We start from the raw sequence: 25,805 nt of genomic DNA, 5'->3' as shown, positions 1-25,805 counted from the left end.
CAGAAAGCTTCCCTCATCAACTTTACACCTGGTCAGCAAGTCCTGATCATGAATCCCATAAGGCCTCAAGCTTTACAGGACAAATGGTCAGGCCCTTACACAGTGGTGGAGCCCCTGGGTGAGGTTAACTATTTAGTGGACCTAGGAAGGCCTGGACAGGCTCCAAAAGTGTTTCACGTGAATAGGCTGAAGGCTTTCGTCCCAAGAGTCGAAATCGCAGCACTGCTACTGGCTTCAGATGTTGAGGAAGAGGAGTCTGAACCTCTCCCCGACCTGTTCCAGAGCGGTCCTTCAGATAGCTCCTTTGAGGGTGTCCGAGTGGCCCCTCACCTGACTTCTGATCAGCAGGCTGAGGTGAAAAGTTTGCTTAGGCAGTTTTCCCCCCTGTTTTCACAGTCGCCTGGTTTGACACCTTGGTGCAAACATAACATTGACACAGGAGACAGTGTACCTACCAAAAGTAGGGGATACAGGATGTCAGACAAAGTACGGTCTTATATTAAGACCGAGGTCAACAAGATATTAGACCTTGGGGTGATTGAATCCTCTTGTAGTCCTTGGTCCAGCCCAGTGGTGTTGGTTCCAAAAGCAGGCACTTCTGAATTGAGGTTCTGCGTGGATTACAGGGCTCTGAATGCTGTCACCAAGACAGATGCACACCCCTTGCCTCGAACGGATGAGCTGGTGGATACTTTGGGTGCCTCCAAGTACCTCAGCACGTTTGACCTCACTGCTGGCTATTGGCAAATAGCTTTAGCAGAACATGCCAAGGAGAAGACAGCATTTTCTACTCCAGACAGCCTTTACCAATTCCGGGTAATGCCGTTCGGGTTGAAGAATGCACCTGCCACTTTCCAGAGGCTTGTGAATCATGTGTTGAATGGGTTGGACGAATTCTGTCTTGCATATCTGGACGATATAGCAGTTTTCAGTGCCACCTGGGAAGACCATGTGAAACACCTCGGGATTGTGCTCCAGGCTCTTCAGAAAGCCCACTTGACCATAAAGGCTAGTAAATGCCAGATTGGACAAGGCTCAGTGGTTTACCTTGGACATGAAGTAGGTGGAGGGAGGATACATCCTCTACCCAGTAAAGTACAAGCAGTACGAGACTGGCCTACCCCCACTACGCAAACCCAAGTGAGAGCCTTCTTAGGACTCACGGGGTATTACCGCAATTTTGTGGCAGACTATGGCACCATAGCTGCTCCTCTGACTGCCCTCACAACTCAGAAGAAACCCAAGAAGGTAACTTGGACCGACGAGTGTGAGAAGGCCTTCAATGGCTTAAAAGACTCCTTGTGCCAGGCCCCTGTCCTTAGGGCCCCTGATTATCAAAGACCTTTTATCGTGCAGACGGACGCCTCTGACACTGGGATAGGAGCTGTACTATCACAAGTAGATGAGAAGGGTAAGGAACACCCTATCGGTTTTATTAGTCGCCAGTTTAAGGACAGAGAGCTCAGATGGTCCACGGTAGAGAAAGAATGTTTCTCTGTTGTGTGGGCCCTAAGGAAGCTGAGGCCCTACCTCTATGGGACCCACTTCACTGTGCAAATTGACCATAAGCCGTTAAAGTGGCTAATGAACATGAAGGGGGAGAATCCAAAGTTGCTTAGGTGGTCCATAAGTCTACAAGGCTTCGACTTCACTATTTTTTTTTTATAAAGTATTTTATTGTTTTAGACATACTAAAATAATCACAATAAAGCAACAAACAAACAAATCAACTTAAAGACTGTCATGGTCATTCAGAATCAGTGGAGATAGTACCTTAGCATCAGAAGTCGAACGGCTTCCACAGAACGTGCAGCAGTATGTAATACAAATACATGTCTTGATACAAAACAAAACAGAACACCCAGTACACATTCCTCAGGCTGTGGGAGGGGGGTTCTCAGGTCGCTACTTCTTCCCATCTGCCCCATATTTTCAAGGCTTTGTTGGGAAAGCCCCGCGCTAAGTAAATCCTATGCTCCATCATAGCGCATCTGTCCATATCTAATTTCCATTGGTCCAGTGTTGGGGAGTCAGGGGCTCCCCATTTCTGCGCTATGTTGCGCTTGATCAGTCCCATCGCCGTATGTAGGAGTAATGTCTCCCATTTATTAGCCTCCAACTCGCCAGGCACACCTAGAAGCAGAGTCTTTGGGTCCTGTGGCAGGGTCCGATTCAGAACTCGAGAGAGTTCCCCACAGCATGCGTTCCAAAAAGTTTGTATCCGGGGACATGCCCATAGAATATGAATGAAGGTTCCCTCCTCCTCCCCGCATCGCAAACAGTTCGGGTTTGGGGCTCGATTCCAGCCATATAAGCGCGTTCTAGGGTAATAAACCCGATGGAGTATCTTCAACTGCACAAGTCGAAGCCTAGAGGAAATGGCGATTTCTCGGGGGTGCATGAGGACTTGTATCCAGTCCTCTGGATCTATCTCTCCCACATCCGCCTCCCATTTCGCCTTCAGCTCGTTCAGGTCAGGGGTGGCAAAGGAGGACATGGCATTATAGAGGATGGAAGTGCATTTGGTGGGGATGTACGCCGGGAGAATGTTACGCTCTATAGGGGTATAGTCTGGCAGTTGTGTATCATCTGTTAGGTAGGGACTTAGGGCGTGGGCCAGGCGTATATAATGGTATTGTTCCGTATGTGGAATCTGGAATTGCAATTGTAGGTCATCAAATGAGGTCAATCTACCCTGCGTGAGCACATTCCCAACCCTAATAATCCCCGCCTTAACCCATTTGGGCCACGGCTCAAACTTCTGAGTCGCAGCTAGATTATAGTTTTGCCAGAGGGGTTGTGCAGTAGTAACTTTGTTTCCCCACCCAATGAATCGGTGTGCTTGTCTCCACACCGTAATCATGTGTGTTTTGGTTGTGGGTGGTTCTCGGGAGGGGTTGATAAAGGAGGGACAGCGGGTCGGTGTTCTGCATGGTGGCTATCTCAGCACGTATGTGGGGCAAGTCTCGGTTTCCGTGGAGAAGATCATTAACCACTACCAGTTGTGATGCCCAGTAGTATGTTTGTAGACAGGGGACTCCTATTCCTCCCTCCCAGATCGATCTCTGAAGTGTGGTTAACGCAATTCGTGGTTGGCCTCCCCCCCATATGAGATCTCTAAGGAGTGTCTCCACCTGTTGAAACTCCAGATCGGGGATTCCAAGTGGGGCATTCTGGAGAACATAAAGGAATCTAGGAAGGGATATCATTTTAAAGAGTGCCGCTCTTCCCATAAGTGTCAGGGGGAGGAGTTTCCAGTGTCGGACATCAATAAGGAAGCGGTCCGTGATCGGTCGGAGATTGTGTTGTATATAACTTGATAAGTCACCAGATATCCATATTCCCAGGTATCGAAAGCCCTGTCGTTCCACCCGATACGGGCACCCCTGGGGAATTGCTTGGTCTCCACCCTTTACCGGAAAGAAGACTGATTTCTCCCAGTTGATTCTAAGTCCGCTAAGTTCCCCAAAGCGGATGAGCAGTTATGTTACAATGGGGGAAGATCTTGGTGAGTCACCCAGATATACGAGGAGGTCGTCTGCGTACAGGGACGTACGATCCTCGTGACCCTCCGGCCATCTGAATCCTTTCCAGGTGGTGTTTTGGCAAAGCCAAAGAGCCAGTGGTTCAATAGCAAGGGCGAATAAAAGAGGGGACAGTGGGCATCCCTGTCGTGTACCCCGACCCAGGGGGAAGGACCTGGAGGACCAGCCGTTTACCTTCACTTCAGCTTTGATATTAGTATAAAGTAGCTGTACCCATCCCAGAAAGGCCTCTCCGAACCCCATACGGCGCATGACCTCCCAGAGGCAGTCCCATCGAATGGAATCAAACGCCTTTTCAAAATCGACTGCCAACAGGGCCAAGGGTTCGTTTATGATCGGGGATCTCTCCAACGCTAGATGGAGGCGGCGTAGATTCATCCGAGTCGATTTGCACGGCATAAATCCACATTGGTCCGGGTGGATCAGGGTGGGTGCAACTAACTGTAAACGGTTCGCTAGTAATTTAGCGAGGATCTTAGCTTTCCCGTTGATCAGTGATATAGGCCTATAGGAGGCACAATCATGTGGAGGTTTGCCAGGTTTGGGAATGACTACGATAGTCGCCTTACAAAGATCTGGTGGAAGGGTCCCCTGATCCCGGGCAGTAAGGAACAATCTGTGTAGAGGAGCCGCCATTTTATCTGCTCCCAACTTTTGGCAAATTTCGACAGGGAATCCATTCGGACCCGGGGCCTTCCCTGATTGGAGCTGAGACAGCGCCTCCGAAATCTCAGCCTCCGACAAGGCAGAGTCCAGTTGGTCTCTCTGTTGTCCCGAAAGAGTCGGTAACGTTACCGCATCTAGGAGGGAGGGATTTAGTGGTGAGGTCGGGGCTCGGTACAGGTCCGCGTAAAACTCTGCGAAGGCCTCAGCGATCCCAGAGTCCGAATGGTAGCTGTCGCCCTGTGGCGTAACTATTTCCCGGATGTGGCGTTGTCCTTCGTCCCTCCTCTGTAACCAGGCGAGCAGTTTACCTGCCTTGTCCCCTAGTTCGTACACCCTCGCTCTAGCCTGCCAATGGGCCTGCTTAGCGTCATCCATCGCTCTGTTCCGAAGGCATTCTTGGGCACGCTGGAGGGATCGATGGGTCTCGGGCGTAGGGTCAGAAATATGCTTAGTCTCCCAGTTACTCACTTCCTCTTCGGCTTTTAGTATTTCCCGAAGCCGGGTGTTTCTTTTATGTGTCGTCCAGGAAAGAATCTCACCCCTTAGCACTGTTTTATATGCCTCCCATAGTATCACGGGGTTATCCACCGACCCCTCGTTAATTTCAAAGTATTCGGCAGACACCTCCTCAAGGCGAGCTATCAGCTCCGGGAACCCCAGGTAGTAGTTGTTAAGTCTCCACGTTCTAGGGGGGAGGGGGCCCTGCATACATAATTCAACTGAGAGAGGTGAGTGGTCAGAGATACCCCGGGGGAGTAGAGCTGCAGACATCGCCCTGTAAAGGTCGGTATGTGGCAAAAAGAGGTAATCCAGTCTGGACATGGAGCCGTGAGCGCCGGAGTGGAAGGAATACTCCCTAGCATTCGGGTGTAACTCTCTCCATACATCTCCGAGCCCAAGAGCAGATGTAAAATTGGCCAATCTAGTGGGAGTGTTTGGGTTGCGATTTCGGAGATGGGAACGGTCCACACTATCATTCATGGTGTCATTGAAGTCTCCCCCCAGAACAAGTGTATCAGGGTGGTGTTTCCCTATAAGGGTAGTAAGGTCGTCCAGTAACTCCTGTCCCAGCCCAGGTGGAGAGTAGATTGAGGCGATAGCCACCGTCTGACCCCAGATCGTTCCCATAACGAACACGTATCGACCCCTCCGATCCCTTTCAACCATTTGCTGGACAAATGGGATGCGCTTGTGTATCAGAATGAGGGTGCCCCTGGAGCCCATTGTATACCCCGCCTGAAAGGCAAGTTGGTAGTTAGTCCTCTGAAAAAAGGCACAGTTTGATCCAGCCAGGTGGGTTTCTGTCAGAAGGGCCACATCAGGGGAGTGTCTGTTTAAAAATTGTCTAAGAAGACGCCGTTTGATTCCCGACCCCATCCCATTCACGTTCCAAATAAGGAATTTCAGAGATTTAGTGTGTCGTATGGGTGTCCAGTTAATCTGTGCGGAGGATGCTTAGTACACATAGTGGGACTGTCAAGGGTGTAGCAATCAGTAAAAGAAGGCGACATGGTATCTGCCTGTATCAGAAGAGCAGGGGTGTTCCGTAAAATAGTACAGAGCGCCTTCAGCCAGAGATAATGATTCGCATGACCTACGAACACATGACAGTCTTGAAATAACAAACAAAACTTTAAACATTCCCAACTCCCCCCCACCCTATACTCCACCCCAACACGAAGTACCTGTCGCCCCAACATAGCTGAGCCTTCAATTAAGGTATCAGCTCTGAAGCCAGACCCTTGGACAGGGTCTAGATAAGCAAGAGAGAGAAAAGAAAAAAGGGGGATGGGGGGGGGAATGGAAGGGAGAGGGAAAGGACTTAGCTAGGGGGGGGGGATGAGAGCCTCCTCCAGAGTTCCTTCCCTTGCGCCAATGTCAACATCTTCCATGGTGGACTATTTATGCGTGGGGCTCAGGAGTGCGAGAGGTGCACACCCCCCAGTCAGAGCATATCTCCTAGGCCCCAGGAGTAAGGGGCAGTGCTCTGTTTAGTGTCCTTCTTGATCTGCCACTGGCTCCAGGATCTCCTGTCCTTCCCGTTCTGGGTGTCCCCTCGGGGAGGCTCGCCTAGGCCTCGGCCGGGGTCTTCCTCTCGGTCTTCTTGGCCTTGCTGTCCAGTCGCCTTCTACGTGGGCCTCCGCCCATTTCCATGCCTCTTGCGGGTCACTGAAGTGAACAGTAGTTCCTTTATGATAAATCTTTAATTGGGCCGGGAAGAGCAGGCCGTATTTCACATTCAATTGAGCCAGTTGTCTCTTGAGTGGTTCAAATGATTGTCGTGCCCGCTGCACTTCTCGGGTATAGTCCGGGAAAAAGGCGATTCGGGAGCCGTTATGGGTAATCGACCCTTGTGATCGTGACAGTTGTAGGAGGGCGTCCCTGTCTCGATAGTTGAGTAGGCGGGCGATAATAGTACGTGGCAGAGCACCCGGGGGTGGTTTGCCCGGCGGCATCCTATGAGCCCTCTCCACTGAGAAAAACTTTGAAAAGGATGTGGCCTCGAAGATATCCACGAGCCACTGCTCCAAGAATAGTTCCATGCATTGTCCCTCTTCCCTCTCCGGCAGGCCCAGGATGCGGACGTTGTTACGGCGGGATCTCCCCTCTCCATCCTCCACCCTCGATTCAAGGGTTTTAAGGCGGTTCAAGGCCTGGGACAGTTGACGATTGATCCCGCCAATGTTGTCCTCCACCTCAGAGATGCGGTGTTCCACCTCTCCTGTTCTGGAAGTTAATTTCTGCAGGTCGTGGCGCAGGAAGGAAACATCTGCCGCCATACTGTCTATTTTGGTCTCCATGGAGGATCGGGAACTAGCAATGGCCGCCATTACATCATGTAGGGAAAGAGGGCCGTCCCCCGTGGGGGAGTTCAGTCGTGTTGCTGGGCCCACCGGGGCCGGGATAGTAGCGACAGCAAATTGGTCCATACTGCTCTGTGTGGATGGTTTTTTCTGCCTGTCTTTCCCCATGGCTCCGGAGACCGTGGAGCGTCGGGCACAGTGAGTCGAGTGATATTATACCCAGTTGAACCCACTTCGGTGTCTGGTGTTGCAGGCCTGCAGCGGATCAGATGGAGAGCCGCGGGTCCCCCAGAGCGTCCTCCAACCGGCTAGTATGTTTTCTGGATAGGAGGGACTGTATTGGGGTTTCACAGGGCCTCCAGAGACCGTACAGGCCTCCTTCGTATCTCGCAGTCCCTCGCTAGGTGGTGGTCCCCTTATGTCCCCTACCCGGCACCCGGCTCCGTCTTCCGTGTGGAGCGGGGGGGGAGGAGGGGGAACCCACCTACCTCTAGCGTGGCCAAGCCGGGTCGCTGCTGTCCTCCACCGCTCGGCGCTGGGACGAGATGGCCCAAGAATGGGGAGGGCCGCTTGTCACCGGGCTCGGGTCTGTCCAGGCGTCCTCCGGGTGCCAGCAGGTTCAAATGGTGTCCGCCTCGTATACCGCTTCACACCGTACCACGAGCCACAGTCATGCAGAGGAGACCTGCCCTCAGGCCCCGGCGGCCATCTTGATCTCACAGTTCGGGCGGCGCCACCGGCCTTCAGCAAACTGTAGATTTAGCCGGTCGGGTGGACCGTTAAGTGCCCAGATTTCAGTCGATCCTAGCCCACAGCTTCACGGGCACAATCGCGGTGTTGATATCGCTCGAAATCCCCAGGAATCAGGATAAAGGTACAGGATTGTATCGGCGTTCACGGGAGCTCACTCGGCTCACGTCCGCATCGTTCGCGCGCTCTTCGACTTCACTATTGAGCATAGGCCAGGTGTCCAACATAGCAATGCTGATGGGTTGTCCAGAATGTTTAACCGACCTGAACAAGAGGCTCATCCAGGGGAGGATTAGTTCCCCCTGTCCATAGTCTGGGAGGGGCGAGTGTTAGGAAAGATTTCGTAATTGTAGGTAATTTTCCTTCCATGTGGCAACCCCTAAACTTTTTGCTGTTGTTTTTCACCTTGTTCTTGACTTTGCCAGAGAAGTGCAGCCTTCTGCCGCACTCCTCTGGGCTTTCGCTCCTTTTCTTATGGGGAAACTGACATGCCCTTAAGACAGTCAGTACCGGGGAACGCTGTTTCCCGTAGTTTCTTGTATCATGTTGCGGCTTTAGTGCAACATGACACAAGAGGGCACTGTAAGCTAAGTTACAGCTCTCTTGGGTCTCTAGCCTTCTACAGGCCCTAGATACTCGTTTAGGATGGTATTTGATCGGTGCAAGTCATTCAGGGACTGGAATGGTGGCAGCGATCGATTTGTGTATTTTGAGCTCCTTTTGGCGTTCTGAGTGCGTTTTTCGCACTGAACCCAAAATGGTGGCCTGGCTCCCAAAATGGCCAGACCACGAGGCTCCTTTGTCTTGTGCACTGACCGTCTTGCTCCCTTCACCTTCCCCAGGTCGAGCGACCCGGGGCCTTCCTTATTTGGGCATGTACTTTCCCGCGAAACGTGGTTGCTTTCGCGGGCTTCTACATGTCTTTTGTGTGCCTCCAGGGTGTGGGCTGGGATGTCTGGTCCCAATACACATCCTGGGTGCCAGAGAGTCTAGGGTGGTGTGAATGCCTGGGACCACCGTGGTCCGTGATTGGTCCACGTATGGTATGTGTGTTGATGAGCGGATCTCCCATTGGCTCCCCTCCGTTTTGGCGCGAAGGGAACCGTGGATAAGAGGGGGCTGGAAACACCACTACCATGTCGATCTCCTGAGTTCTCACGAACGAAGGAATACAGGAGCGAAGCATCCTGCAACCAAGAGGCTGGACCGAGGAATCGCTGGTGACCCGCTGAAGGACTCCTCCTTTGCACTGCTGTCGTCCTGTGAAACCCTTTCCTCCTTTGATCGAACCAGAAGGCCTGTACTGGTGCTTCGACCTTTGGAATAGCAGGAACAGCTATTCTCAGCGACTTCATCATCTCCTGCCAGTAAGCCTTCGGAAGCGTCTCTGGGCCATCCAGTTGACTGACCAGCTACAAGGGAGTCTTGCTCTGTAACCGCCACCAGGTTGTGTTGTATTTCGAGTCCTTGTCACTCTCACACGCTTAGTACACTTGGCGTTCCCAAGTCTGAAGTGAGTAGTGTACATTTGGCTCAGATACACACGGCCGCTCCGTTGCCCTGCGGTGGTGACAAAACTGTGCAGGTTTCTTCGATTGGGACGTCTTTTTTCTCTACACGACGACGAGGCATTCCCGGCTCTTCTGAACCTGCCAGCTGCTGAAACTAACGTGGAGAAGCCTGGGTCTGCTTGCATCGGGGACCGGTGAGTAGTATAGCTAGGATCTGGTCGCCCTCTTGCAGTAGCCCATTGCTTTTCCCCGCTGTGTAAAAACAGCACCCTTTTGTCCGTACTCGCGCTCTGCTTCTGCTCGCTGTGGAGGCTGCGCTTGAGTCGCGGAACCTGCTCTTCTTCTGTTGTGCACTAACCCGAACTGCCTGACTTTCTCCGAAGAGCTTCTCCTTTTGCCCGTTGGCACCAGCGTGTGCAGGTACTTTGAGCACAAGGCTCCACTCTTCGCAGGGCTCGGACTTCCATCTAGTTAGGTGCCTCTGAAGGCGAACTGAGTCTAAAGCATTATCGCACTGCCTGTTTTCCTTCCCTTGCAGGTGGACTACACATTTCGTGCCTCTAATGCTTGAGACGGTCGTATTTGTATATATATTGTGTTGATATGGTATGTGTTGGCTTAATATTGTGATATTGTGATTTTTTCGCTACGGTCGTTGTTTTAAAGGCCTTAAAATAAATGTGTATATATTTTTGATATAACAACTGTTTGGAGTAGTTTGTAAGCGCTCTTGCTTTGTGTGCTCATTGCGGGCTTTCAGTCACCCTCACCCCTCTTGAGACCTAGTCTTGACCGCCGCGATCGCTACCTTGATTGGTCTGGCTCGTCCAGAGGTTACCCTGTTCCAAGTAATTAGGTTGGCCTTCTGAACTTCTGCGCCACCAGGACAGAGTTCAGAAATCCGTCTTAACACCTACTGAGGCAATTTGGAGACAGTACAGCACTGGAAAGTCAGTTATGCCTCTAGCACTATTGAGGGTAGCATTGGAGCAGCTTCACTACCCAGCGCATGTGACTTGAGAGAATCTGGCTGCTACTATTGCAGAAGAATGGTTCGTACCAAACCTATATGAACATGTGGCACAGTTCATTATAAAGTGTATTGTGTGCCAGAAATGTAATGCAGGCCACACTCTGCGAACAGTGAGAGAAGTAATTCCCAGTCCAAACGCACCATTCCAGCATCTGCATATAGACTATATAGACATGTTGCAGACTTGCAAAGGATATAAGTGTATGTTAGTTGTAGTATGTCCCTTTTTGAGATGGATCGAGGTGTGTCCATGCCTGGACCCTGATGCTGCATGTGCTGCCAAGTTCCTTGTCCGCGAAGCGTTTCAAAGATGGGGTGTGTGTGAAGTTTTACAATCTGATAGTGAACCGCACTTTGTGAATGAGCTATTTGAAAATATAGTTCTGCTATTAGGCATTAGGCATACGTTTGCTTCTACTTATCATCCACAAGCAAATGGGATTTGTGATAAATTCAATGGCCTTTTGAAAGAGAGGATAGCAAGAATAAAAAACACTTTAAAGAAGGGATGGATTAATTGCCTACCCCTTGCGCTGTAAGCGCTGCAGGACCAGCCTGGCTCAGATCATCATCTGACGCCCCATGAGTTGGTGACTGACCACTGCATGAAAACTCCTCTAACAAGGGAAAATACATATGCCAACAGTGTAGCAAGGGCTCTAGGCGATGAAATGCATGATTATCTAATAACAATGACTGAAAGTGTTTTTTTAATGTCCCAACAGCTCCAGAATCGACGAGAGGTAACAAGGGAAACCAGAAGAAAAATCAGCCCATTGATTTGGAAGAGACGCCCAAACCACTCAGCCTGTACACAGGGCATCAGGTGCTGGTGCGTAAGTTTGTGCGTACCTGGAGTACCCCTCATTTTAACTGCGCCCATGAAGTGGAGGAAGTGAGCCCTACCGCAGTTAAATTACAAGGCAGGCGAGCATGGATACAATTCCATGATGATAAACCTTACAAAGGACAAACCTTGACCTCTCCGGCAGCTACCCCTACTGAAGCAAGTGAAGAACCTCATCAAATACAAACCAGATCTCGGACCAAAAGTCAAGACAAGGCGAAGGAGGAGGAGACACAATTTTTAGATTAAAGTTTCTTAAAAACCAATGGACTTATAGTGATCTTGGAACTCTTTCCTAGACTACGTACAAGAGACAATGGTACAGAAGCAGTAGAAGTCAGAAAAATTAAGAATATTTTATTTTTCTTATGCTACCCATTGTACACACATTCTTGCTTGCAATATTTATATACATATTACAGTCTTACTCAGCACTAATATGAAGGCATACTGACATAGTAACATTTCTTGGAAATCTTAAAAATAATATGATAGTTCTGAGAATGTTATTGTCGATTATTTTTCAGTTCTTGCTATAAAGTTATAAATAAGCAATACATTCATACATTTGGTGTATGTCAGAAATACTTAAAAAAATGGAAATGTTTCAAGATGCAAGAACTGTAGCTCCACGACAAAAATGTACCAAACGAAGGATCATTATTGGAGCTGTATGTGGTATTTTCTTTTTGACTGTTCTCCTTATAACGTTGGCATTTACACATGAATAAGCAGTGAGGAGCCAGAAACTAAGACATCTCCCACTATTTCCATTATTCCTATTGTCCCCATTAAGAAACCAAAACCCCCATTACGTTCTGATATTAATTATAAATACCTTTTTCCCGAGTAAAGACAGATGCTGAGGAAGATCATGAAAGTATAAACACATATGGCCCTCATTCCGAGCTAGGAGGTAAGTACCGGTACTTTCCGGCATGGCGGAAAGTACGACACCGGGCTGGCGTCAGACTGCTAATTGCGGCCCATTCCGAGCTCGGGGACACACGCTTTTCGCCATGCCGGAAAAGAACCGAGCGTCCTGCCGCAAAACGACCCGAAAAACCCCTACCGGCATGCTGTGACACGTAAATAACAATACCGCCTTGGAAGCTGTAGCGTCAGTACATAACGGTGACCGTAATTTACGGAGACCGTAAATTACGGTCACCGCTAAAAAAAGGAACTGGAAATTACGTCATCGCACAGGAACGGGAAGGAGAGCGGCGGCCGTCTTTAAAAACACAATCCATTGCCAGCCTCATCCGCCAGCACCCTTGTGAGCTAACTAAAGTCGGGAACAGGACCAGACAACTCACAACATGCCCAAAGCACCTAAGAAGGCTGCGGATCGCATCCGCAAGAGGAGATTCTGCCCTGAGGAACTCCAGGCCATGGTTGACTTCCTGGCTGAGCATGCCGATGTTGTTTTCAGCAACGACATGAGGAGGGAGTCCATCCTCCACAAGAAGAACATCTAGGCCGAACTTGCACAGAGGGTGAGCGCCGCAGGCAACACCCCCCACCCCCCTAGGGACTGCCGCAAGCGGTGGGATGACCTGCAGGTGCGGGGCCTCCTCTCCAGCAACCGCAGTCAGGCCATGCAGACGGGAGGCGGACCAAGTACCCCTGTCCAACTGGAGCCTTGGGAGGAGACCTGTGCGGCTCTCATTGGCACAGAATGTATTGAGGGCATGGGGAACATGGAGTGCGGGGCAACGACTTCTGCCGAAGGAGGTGAGTGTCCACAGTGTACACTGGCAATGTCCATTGCATGATTCAAACTGACCCAAGGGCCATTGAAGGCACCCTCTCGTGTTGCCCTTCCCCCATCCAACGCATCCCCCATCCAACTAATGCTGAGGCAAGTGCCACGCAATGAAGGTCCAAGTGCGAGTACATAACTCACATCAACCATAGTGCATTAACTTGCACAGCCCATCATGCACACTGTGCAGCCGGCTCGGCATTGTACTAGCCAAACTGCACATAACCAGGCCACGATGAGTCACTCCCAAACATGCGTACATGACATAACCATGCACATGTACCACTGCCATAGCTACCCCCAAATTCCACAAACCTTAAATGACCGAAATGTGTATGCAGCCATGTATGCAAATAGGACATGACACATTCACTCATGTTGTCCCTCTCTTCTACCCCCACAGGCACTGACCATGACAGCGCAGAACCCCAATCAAGCAGGCCAATGCCAGCACCTAAAAGAACTGTCCCCCCGGCTCCGGAGAGGCCACTGGATGCTGCCGAACCACAAGCCATCCCAGCATCGGCGCCAGCCACTATGCCAACCCCTAACTCGGCCCAGTCGAGCATCTCTGGTGAGGCTGCTGCTACCGGCCCTGATGAGTGTGTGGACAGCCCGTCACCCATCTGTGGGGCGTCCGAGGAGGAGGGCCAAAACACAGTGCACACCCTGGAGCCCTGCGTTGTACCCCTGGCCTCATGCAATGACTGTGGGGATGCACCTACACCTGTCCACAGTCCTCAACTCGACCCGCAGGGGCATGAGGATGATCTCCCGAGTCCACCTGTACAGCCCTCTCCCGAGCATGGTGGGGCAAGTGGTTTCGCCGATGGTTTCCCATCATTTGGCACGCGTCGAGTGAATCAGTTGGCAGACCTCATTGCAGAATTCATGGAGGACAACCGCCAGGCCAGGGTTCAATGGCATGATGGAGTTAGAGAAATGCAGCAGTCCCTCACCGACTGCACAACCAGTTGTGTGACACTCTGACAGACAGCACGACCCGTCTCTGTCATATCCTTGGCCACATAGCGAATGCCATTGAAGCAGGCCCTTCCAATACCCAGCCAGAGCAGGCGGACAGGCCGCATCCAGTGAGGCCACACAAGGCAGCCCAGAGAGACGCACTCAGCGTTCCATGCGTCGCAGGGATATGCCTCCCCCGGGCAAGGGGAGCAAGAAACAATAGGCATTTCTGCCACATGTGGGCTTCACGTCCTACATGGGACCACTGCTGTGGAGTTGGGGGGAGGAGAGTGGGGGGTGTGGGTTTGTTGTGGAGTTGGGGTTTAGGGGAGTGATGGTTTGTTGTTGAGTTTGGGGGGAGAGGGGGCTGGTGCTGATGTTTTCACTAAATCTTTTTTTTCACAATACACTATTGGCGTCGCAAAGTTCAACCGTTGTGGACATTCATCATTGAGCATGTGTTTATTGACGTCTGCCAGTGCATGGTGTACAAGTATACACACGTCCAGTGCCCTGTGTGCCCATGTCATGCCACCCTCTGCTGACTTGTGTCCTGGACATCTTGCCCACGGTTAGTTTGGCACATTAAATGTCCCTCAAGTGCACTGCCTCCATGATGCTTTCTTGCCACTTCCCCCTCCACCTTCACCGCATCGTCATGTGGTCGTAGCAGTACCATGTCAGGGGTGATAGACGCTAATCTAGGGATGCACTTTTTGTTCAGATAGACATATGACATGGGCTTATTGGACACCAGATATCAGTGGATGGGTCACCCACCAGACCTGCTTCGCCAACTCATATGTGCTTTACGCAAACCAGGTGACTGCTTCATCTACACGCATGCACGGATATGGCCATTGTTTGATTGCTCCCTGGGCCTGTTCAGGGGGTTACTGACAGGGGTCATGCACCATGTTGTCAAGGGACAGCAATCAACAGTTGCATGTCTAGCCAAATAAGGGGAGTGTTTGGACTGTCATGGTGGAGAACAGTACTTGGCTGTCATGGCAGGATTTCATTGATGGCCATATGCACATGTCCATGGATGCATTCCGCACGATCATGGCCACAATATGTGTCCAATACAATGGAATGCTGCATCTTCAAGATGGTCCGTGAACGATGGCATGGACATCTCATGGTACATTTTTCATTGTTGCATGCTGCTGTCCTGATGTTAGACCCATGTGGTGCTGTGTACTGTGTAGTTTCGTATTTGGGTGTGATGGCTGTAGTCCGTGGCTCATGGTCATCATCCTGCTCAAATACATGCTATGGTGAATCCCAACACTCCTATGGGTGTGCCATGCCGGTGACGCGGTGTGGTATCCCTGCTGCCCTCTGTTCAATCCACTCCCAGGGATGGGTCTCCGATGTGGTGCCATGCTGGGGGCTGCCACATTGTGCATATGCAGTGTGTCTTCCGATATGCGCTTACGGTTGTGGTGGCCGCCAATGAGTGGTGCAAGTGTACTGTGATTAGCCCTTATCAGATGGTGGCGATGTAGTGTATTGTGAGTGCCTTATTCCATCAAAGTGGGAATCTGTTCGTATGTGCCCTTGCACTGGTTCTGTGGCAGGTTTGTTGTTGGGGTGAACACCGTACGATGGCTTCATCATTTCGACCCAGTTGGTTCATGCAGGCACCCACCTCATGGCACCAATGCACTTGCATGACACAGTCAGACGACTCAACAGCCAGCCAGGCACGTCATCCTGCATGTTGGACCATGTGGCACGGTAGCGTGGTGAACTGCTGGCCCTTTCAGTCATGTGTAGTTCTTTGGTGTCAGGCCCACCCATGTGTGCGGTTCTTGGTTGCGTTGCATTCCATCTGCACGTAGGGGGAGTGGTATTGTTTGCAGTTGCTATCCGCCGCCTGAATGGCATGCTGGTCCACATACGACACGTGGGTGCTGTCAGGGGCACCATTGTCATTTGGCATGCCTCCATTTGCATGAGGTCCAGCTTCACTATTGTGTATCTCCTGGGTGGTCCATGTTGGGGATTGGTAGGCCCTTGTGTGCTTGGGGAGGTGTAACAGCACTTGTTTATGTGGCCGTCTAATGGACGGTTGTGACATGCCATGCATGGGCGCCACTGTGTGCTGGTAGGTGCCTGTGGCATAGGTGTGGGGCACAGGCAACACCGTCACTTGTGCCATGTTAGCACTATATATTTGTATGCTGCTCGCTTATCTCTTTGTGTCTCTGGCGAAATATGGTGGTGACGGTGTCAGAGTCAAGGTGGTCAGCTGTGTCTATCTGCTAAGGGTTTTCCTTGAGTGGCCGGACATGCTGCGTGTGCATGGGGGCTGCTGGGGTGGTGACGGAGGCTGCACTGGTGCTGCATGCAGGGCCTGTCTCCCCCTCCTTCTACCCCTGTGTCTCCTCAGAGGGGGGGCCTGGTGTTGTTGAAGACGTTTTTGTGGTTGTGGCCTTGCTGGTTCTATTGGTGTCATCTTGGTGTGGGAGGGGAGTGGTGTGCGGGTGTGTTCCTTTTCTGCTGTGGCAGACTCCATATCCTCCATCTGTGATGAATGTGTGCACATGTGGCTCTGGGAACCACTGCTCAGGGTTTTTACTCCTTCTCTGAAATGCCTGTATGTACTCCATGCCGGTAAGGTACTTTACGGCATTGGGGAGGCCGTTATTTACGTATGCTCCTCACTTGCGATTAGCTCCCGTTTATGCCATGCTGCTAATTTTGGCATGGTCCGGCGCACGCAAGACCCAAGACCGATAATTACGGCATTGTAGTTTACGGTGCCGTAATTAGCAGTCTGAGGGGTCAGAATAGCATGGAGCGGTAAACCATGCCGATAAATACAGCATGGTTTTTACCTTAGCTCTGTGCTCGGAATGACCCCCATACTTAGATACATTGGGGGTCACTACGAGGTTGGAGGTAATTACCGGTTATTACCGGCATGGAACAAATACTGTGTCCGTGCTGGTAATAGACCGGTAAAAGCGGCCTATTACGACTTCGCGGGCACGAGCTTTGCGCCATGCCGGTAACGACCGTACCACCATGTAAAGGGCGAAAAATTGCCCTTACCAGCATTGCGCAAAGCGTAGATAGCTCCACCGCCATCCAAGCCATCTGTATAAGCGGTCACTGCTAATAAGCGGAACAGGAACTAGCATCATCGCACAGGAACGGGAAAGAGCATGGCGGCAATCTTTAAAAACACAATCCATTGCCATCCTCTGTAACCAGGACCCCAAACCCGACCACACCTCTTCCTCACCTGTACCATAACCTGCAGCATATAAGAATGACAAAATCTCTTAAAAAAAAACGCAGACCGCCTGCGCAAGGAGCGCTTTTCACAGGAGGAGCTGAACATGCTCGTGGAGACGCTGCAGGAACATGCAGAGGTCGTTTTCTCTAACAACATTTCCCGACCTGCATTGCTGCGCAAGAAGGCCATATGGGTGGAGGTGGCGCAGAAAGTGAGTGCCGTTGGCACCACCCCGTGCACATCAAAAGACATCCGGAACTGCTGGGACGACCTGCGCTTACACGTGCGCAACATCCTAGCGGTCAATCGGAAACAGGGGATGTCTACAGGTGGTGGTGCGGACTCCCCCATTAAGCTGCAACCGTGGGAGGAGATCTGCGCGAGCACAATAGGGATGGAGGCCATAGAAGGAGTGGGGGACATGGAGCGAGGAGCCCCGTCTTCGGCAGATGCAGGTAGGTGTCACAAAAAAAACACTCTAAAGTACAACACAATGATGTCCCCCTGAACTGACAGTGTAATGATGGAAGGCAGGGTCCACCAGACACATTATTGCAAGACTGCCTACAGGCAGTGCACAGCACCAACTCGTCCACATGCATTATGCACCCCATATATGTCTCTTCCCAGACGCATCCATTCATTACCCACCCAAAAGCCAAGCAACCCTTATGTCACTACCCCAATGGCAATCTCCTGCCATTCCATAGAGAAACAGCAAACCCAATGCATGCCTGATGCACGTTGACCCATCGCTAATGCCCTCCATCTCTTGCTCCCCCACAGGCACGCAATCAGACACTGATGAGCAGGACACCAGGGAGGATGCTGCAATGCCCCACAAGAAGGCCTGGGGCATGGAGGGACCAAACTTCCCCTCTACATCAAGGGGAAGAGGGCAAGCTGCAGTATTGCGCAAGGGCAAGACAACCCCAGTACCTCCACCACCAATTTCCATTACGGCCAACACCACAGCACCCACACCAGCCACCAACACCCAGGAGCCAGTGGCTGAAGGGACTGTTTCGGGTGCCAGCCTTATTGTTGGGGAGACAGTTGCCACAGCAGCCATGTCCGACGATGAGGCTGAAAGTCTCACACAAGGCACAACTGCCACTACAGGACCACTGCATTCGCCACAACTCTCACCAACCAGCATTGACAACATCAACAGGCAAGAGCTGTCTCCTGGGGAGTCATGGGCTGCCAGTTTCAGCCCCCCACAAAGCCTGCCTGAGGAACCAAAAATGGCAGTGGCACATCATAGCTCCACCAGTGTCCCAATCAGCCAAGAGGGGATGAGGGCAATTCAACAGCGGCAGGAGGAGCTAGCAGGGCTGTTAACCCAGCATATCACAGAATGTGGACATGCAAGGGATGAGATGAGGGAATGCGCCTCTTCCATCAGATCTGCTATTGAGACAAGCTCCAAGGAAATTTGTAGTGAATTGGCAGCAATGAGGCAGGTACTCTCACAAATGGTGGCAGAAATGCAGGCCACGGCTCCGGCACAGGTGGCCGAACAAGCTGCCACATCGTCAAATGCCAGCTTCACGAGGTCCAGCCCCCTGCGTAGTTCTGGGCGGAACCTGCGCAGGTCGGCCAAAGGTCCACCTGATGCCGGGAGAGGAGAAGAGGTGTAGGCTCTGGCAGGCATCCTGAACTCATGTTTATTTACGGTGCATGCAAGTGCACACCATGTGTGGGGGAGTTGAGGGGGGAGGGGGAGAGGGTGTGTGGGGGAGTTGAGGGGAAGGGGGGAGAGGGTGTGTGGGGGAGTTGAGGGGAGAGGGGGAGAGGGTGTGTGGGGGAGTTGAGGGGGGAGAGGGTGTGTGGGGGACTTGAGGGGGGAGAGGTTGTGTGGGGTGGAGGGCTTGTGCACTTTGTTATGTTTCTTTAATACACCTGTTGGAAAATCATAATTCACATGTGCGGACATTGCTTATTGTGTACGTGTGCTTTATTGGTGAACAGTCTGCAGTGTCCGTGTCCCTGACACACCCAGTGCCCTGAGTGCCACCTCCATGTCACACCCCCCATCCAGGTGTGCTAGAAACATTGGTTAATCAGAGTCAGGCGCATGTCATTTCCCTCCTGTGCATCGCTACCTCCCTGAAGTGCAGCCCCATCTCCACCCTCCTCATCATCAGGTTGTTGCAGTTCAGCGTCAGGGGACAGAGGCACATTCCGTTTGATGCACATATTGTGTAGCATGACACATGCCATGACGATCTTGCCCACCTTCTCATGGCCGTACAGGAGTGCCCCAACAGACCTGCTGAGGCAGCGAAACTGTGCCTTCAAGAGGCCAAATGTCTGCTCAATCACCACACGGGTATGTGTATGCGCACAATTGTAGTCCTCCTCATGCCTGTTCTGCGGGTTCCGGACTGGGGTAAGGCGCCACCTCTTCAAGGGATAGCCTGCATCACCTGCATGTGGGCAACAATGTATATGTGTAAGTCATCACATCATATGGGACCCGTATCAATGACACCATAGCATGCATTTATTTCCTGTTTGCTACCACATACCCATGCATGAATAGAGACACACGATGTGACTACTATGTGTGTATTCCTCCTATGGACAGGTGTCCGTGCCATCGTCTAGTGGGCGCAGGGGGTCCTATTCCTTGTGAGTGATCATGCACTGTGTTAGTCCACGCTGGTGCTGGTTGTTCCCATGGTTTGGCTGATGTGCAGTAATTTCTATGCTTTCATCCTGTCACCGTTGATGGCAGCCTCATGATGCTCTCACTATGCACGACAAATGGTGACATGCAATTTTGGTGGACCTCTGTGTTAGTGTAGTGGTGTTTTAATGTATTTGGCCCTCATGTGACTCCTTTGTACGCAGTAATGGAGGACTGTCCTTTCTGTTGATGGTATTTGGTGCTGTGCATTGGCCATACAAATTGCTTGTAGCTGCATTGTGTTGCGGGGTATACTGTCTGATTATGTACAGTGCACATGTTGATGGCTATGGGATGGTTGTAACACTGCATCATTTTCATGGTAGGGCATCTTATGTCTTGCATTTTGGAGTCAGGTCCAGTCTGGCCTGCTTTGGGGTATGAGCATAGTCCATTCTCTCAGGCACTCTCAGCCAGGTAAAGTATGCATCTCTCCCCCCCCATCTCAGCCAGGTGAGGTATGCACCCCCCCATCTCAGCCAGGTGAGGTATGCATCTCTCCCCCCCCATCTCAGCCAGGTGAGGTATGCATCTCTCCCCCAATCACCTACCCACATCGCATTTCCATGAGCCTAACATGCAACTCACCGAGAAGCCAGGATCTCTGCCCTGCATGTCGCTCCATGTAGCGTGGGTTCGTGGAGTTCCGCATGACCATTGAATCATGGGTTGATCTGGGGAATCGGGCTCAACAATGTGTGATGATCTTGTTTGAGTCACATACCATTTGCACGTTGATGGAGTGGTATAACTTATGGTTGCGGTACACTACCTCCATGGCATATGGGACCACCAATTCCACATGGGTGCAGTCGATTGTGCCAATGCAACCAGGGATTCCGTCCAGTGAATGGAAACCAACTTTGGTGTTAGAGATCTCCTGGGCTGTCCGTGGTAGGTAAATGTGGTTGCCTGTGCGCTTCAGGAGGGCATCAAGCACTTGGTTCAGCGCACGCGGGAATAATGGTTGTGATACGCCATGCATGTGCCCCACTGTGTGCTGGTAGGTGCCTGTGGCCAGGAAGTGGAGCACAGACACTACCTTCAGTGGGGAGGGGGGTGGGGAGGAGGTGCGTATTTCAATCAGGCTGACAATGTCGTCATGTATCATTTCCACAATGGTGGTGATGGTGTCCCGGTCCAGACGGTACAGGGTGTGGATCTGCTCAGGGGTTAGGTTGAATGGACTGGCTCTGATGCAAGGGATTGGGGGCTGCCTGTGTGGTACCACTGGCTGCACTGGTGAGGCATGCTGGGCCTGCCTCACCCTCCTTCTCCTCCTGCATCTCCTCTGTGCTGCCTGTTGTTGTTGCAGCAGTTCCACTGCAATCATGTCCTCCAGCCCCAGCATTGCTGGTAGTATTGGAATCATTTTGGTGTGTGACTGGGCATGGGAAGTGGTGGGGTGTGCTCCTTTTGTGCTGGCCCAGTCTATATTGCCTCCACCTGTGCTGATTGTGTACACCTTTGGCAGTTGGGAACACTGCACATGGCCGTTTATGGGTGGTCCGCGATGCCGGTATTTGCTCCATGCCGGTAAGGTGCTTTTCGTGCTTCAGTAGGCCGTTATTTGCATGTCCGCCTGACTTGTAATGTTCTCCTCTTTACGCCATGCCGGTATTGCCGGCATGAAGGGTCACGTGCCCGCGCCCCTGCCGTTATTAGCAGCACCGTTAATTATGGTGCCACTAATAGCAGGTTGGCGTGTCATAATCGTGCTGAGCGGTAAGCGATGCCGGTAATCCATTACCTGCACCGTTTTCCCCTTACCTCCAACCTCATAATGACCCCCATTGGCTCATTTAGTAAATAACTTATGGTACCAGCAAATGAAAGAGGTGGGAGAGAGTCCATCGGAAGAGAGATGCTATGTTTGCTCATTAGTACTGTATGCCATGAATGCAGCAAGAACATTTATTGCAAGTGAAATGTCCCCACACGATGCAAAATGTCTCAGTCATCTAGCAGCATGCACTACGAGAGGACAATTTGAAGGGAAGTGGGCAACTTTAAGATGTCGATCAAGACAGACTTTTCCATACGAAGATACATTTGTGAAGACAAAAAGAATGGAGAGTGGATTAAGGTGGACAAACGAAAAATGTATGTATCCATCCCAATTTGGAGAGAAGATACAAACTCTTGATATGAAGAGAATGAATTGCTCAGACATGACTGAAAAATCAGGAGAGCCAGGGCACTGGGAGAGAGCACAGCTGTTGGTGCATGGGCGTGTAGCAACCGGAAATGGATGGAAAGATGGACTAATATCATGCCCTGCACATCTACTGAAGAAAGACACAGTCCATAGAGTGCAAAAGGTGGACGATGAATGTCTAGAATCATGGGCTAAGTATGCAAAACTATTAACCTGGGTTGACAACGAAGCAGGACCGTTGCATATATTGCAATTGAAGAACGCAACAACCTGCTTCAAGAATGATGGTAAGGTCTATGTAGGAAGGGACAGAGGTTGCAGAGAAATAATTGAAGTACCAGGAATGAATGGACGAGTTGCAGTTCTGATGGATCGATATTGGGCCTGTGGATCCAGAGCCTACATGCAGTTGCCTAAAGATTGGGGAGGAATGTGTTCCATTGTAAATGTACATGTCCAAGCACTAGTGATTCCCCAAAGGTATCTCCATATTGAAGAATTTCTGAAAATTAATGGATATAACAGAAGGAAGATATCATTTAATCTTCGCTGAATGAAAAGAGAGAATTATTTCTCATCAAAATCTATAAAGGCTTATGAATATATTCCTGATGAGCACAAGTTATTCAGTAAGACAGCCATGATAATAACATCTATATTCATACCAGGACTTCAAGCTGCAGTAAATGCCAAGTGGTTGCAGATCACTAGGTGGGAATTGCTGCAGACAATCAATGCAACAATAAAAGGATTCAATGCAATAAAAGAAGAATTGAGAGCCATCAGGCTGATGACTCTCCAGAACAGGTATGATCTGGATCTGATAACAGCAATGGAAGGAAGCTTCTGTGCCAAGGTCGGAACTTCTTGCTGTACATTTAAACCATCTCATGATGGAGAAAATGGAAGCCTGACAGAGGCAATAACGATGTTAACGGCCCTACATACAAAAATGGAAGACGAAGCTGATGAGACGGCAGGACACAATTGGTTCTCATCCCTGTTCTCACATATTCCATCTTGGTTGACAAATGCATTCAAATTACTTGGAGCAATACTAGCATTGGTGTTGCTAGGATTCTGTCTCTTAAGGATCATCTTCGGACAATGCAAATAAACAGCTAAGAAAGCTATTGCGATGAAGATAATGATTGACATTAACAGTGGCACTGGAGAGATAACACAGACTGAAGTACTCAAGAAAACATCAAGAAAAGTTCTCTTGCACCTCCAGGAACCAGGTTCTTCTATCCCCAAGATTGGAAGAGATATTTGGGATGATGGCTATTCTGTTCACCAGCAGGGGATTGTCGCCACATGACCTAGAATGTGGATGAACAAATAAACAATGTGGGTAACCTGAGGGGGGGTGACAAAAATATGGGTCCTAAATAAGAGAAAATAAGATGAAATGGTGGAAGGAGATGAAGCAGGAATTGCAGAAGACGAGGTAAAAAAGAACATGGTTGAATTTTCAACCAGAGCAGGGAATGTAGTGGAGCAGGTGGAGGCCTCTTCTCTAGTCCCCGCCCCTTCACAACAATCCTATTAGAGTAGCAGACGAAGGGCTACCATTGGAAATTCATGCAAGAGTTTATGTGACATGCTCGTAAAGCGTCAATTGTAAAAAAGACGATATGCACTCAGACAGCCATTCAGAAGATATACTCATGTTGAGACAATGGAGGGAAGTTACCAAAAAGGATATCAATTGCCTAAATGCAAGAAAGCCGCTCTGAGAATCATGGATGAATGCTAAACAAAAGTCTGAGTACAGCAATATGATGTTATAAAAAAGACATATAAGCCTAAATCGAACTGATATGAAAATGTTAAGACTGACAATGTAACCAAAGCACTAAGAGAAACATGAATCAAAAGATGAAGTTATCATGAAAATAAGAAGATGAAGTAATGTGCTGACCCATAACTGTAAATACGCTGTAACACAAGGTAGAAGAAGCAAATAGAAGCTTGCTAAAAAGAGGTATATGTAACGTTTAGGACAGCCATTGGAAGAAAATGCACAACAGCTCGTGTTAAAGAATAAACCCAGCTACCTCAAAAACAAGACTAGGATCGTAAATTGAAGAATTGATGAAGAATCTGTTATCATATGTAGAATAAGGGAGTTCGTGTTACGCTCAGCTGACTCCCACGGAGGCGCTGGCCTGGTTCGCGCTGCTGTGACCTCTTCTAAGGTGATGCGCAGGGTTCGGAAGACGGACTGGACCGGGCCCCCAAATCTGGCTTGTCTGGCTCGCAGAAGTATCCTTCTGTAGGCGAAAATAGGGGATTAACTGTCTGCGGGGTAATGCAATCGGCCTCCCACTTTCCCCTCTCACCCTCCTTGAAACCCTTCTGTGATTTCTCGTAGCGTATCACCTTAGGGTCTGGAAGGACGAGCTCTCCATCCTGCTTCTGATGCAGGGGCGCGTTGGTATCCAGTTACTTCACTGGATTTTCGGATTGGTGAGAACCAAACTTGCTTGGCTTCCAGGTAAGTTTTTTGATAAGAGGTTCCCCTTGTGTCCATGCATTAATGTACTAATGCTAGTGTCTTTTTCCCCATAGGGGCCGGGGTACGGAATGCCGGGGAACAGGCACCGACCCGAGATGAGAGGTGAAATCCTTGTAGAAATCAGGTAAGTCTTTAGTGAGCGTTTTTTGGTAATGTCTTTTCATTCGCTCATTAACGCTGATGTCGCTTTTTCCCCTTAGGGGCCGGGGTCCGGAAATGCCAGGATGCGGCGCAGACTCGAAATGAAGAGGGAATGAATCAACAGGTAAGTCTTAACATGGAGATTTAGCTTTCCTTATTCCCTTCTCTCTCTCACCTTTTGTTCTGGTGTTTTTCTCCCTAGGCGCTGGGGCGTGACTGCGAATCCGGATGATCGCTGCTGAACATGGAGGCGCCCTGAAGGTGAGTGGAATGCGGCGCTGCAGCGATCGACGCGATGAGCTTTTAAATTAAAGTCTTCCTTTTCAGGATTGTCGGCGAGATGTCTCCGGGATGCGGATTTAGCAGGTAAGGACTTTTCCTTCTTTGTTCTCTTCTTCTCTTCCTTTGCAGGTGATCCAGGATGCAGGCAGGCATGGCAGAAGTCAGGATGCAGGAGCAGACACGGTGAGCGTCCAGCTGCTAGATGCAGAACAACGCGAAGCACGTGTGGCTGTTCGGGTGGGGTTTAAATAGCCTTGGAAGAAGTTCCAGGTATGTATCCTTCCTCCAATCAGGTATGTATCCTTCCCCAACCACGCCCCGATGGTAAATTAGTCCCACAGGTAAAGTAGTTCCTTTCAGGCCTCAAGGAGGCCGGGATCCTGCAGCATGGTCTGCATCAGGTAAGTGCACCCAAGCATTCCCATGATGAGCCTGGCGCCTATGGCGCCAGGACTGATGTCTTTTATGAGCCTGGCACCACAGGCGCCAGGACACTGTCCAAAGGGCCCCTATATGGGGTTGCTGGGTCCTTCCTTGGGGACTGGATGTCCGCTTTCGGGGATGCCGGGCTTGAACCGGCTCCCCGGGAGCGGACATCATGACAGTTCGTTGGCATGAAGTTAAGGAGGCCATTACGAGAGATGGGCGCATGGCACAGAGAGAGCCGAATGAATAGACCACATGAATGAGACATATTTCTGCTAAGATTAAGAGGGCATGGACTTTTGCTGATGCCAATTATCGAACAACCACGAAAGCAAAAGCCTATGTGAAGTGGAGTGAGCAGGTCTCTGAAGGACAGAGAGGGTAATGGCACCCTGGTTAATTAAATCAAATAGCAGAAATTGAGAGGCAGAAACTGACAAAA

This window comes from Ambystoma mexicanum, chromosome 3p (genome assembly GCF_040938575.1).
Source record: "Ambystoma mexicanum isolate Mex_15411 chromosome 3p, UKY_AmexF1_1, whole genome shotgun sequence".
In the NCBI taxonomy this organism is placed as follows: Eukaryota; Metazoa; Chordata; class Amphibia; order Caudata; family Ambystomatidae; genus Ambystoma; species Ambystoma mexicanum.
Note: the sequence above shows the minus strand (reverse complement) of the source record.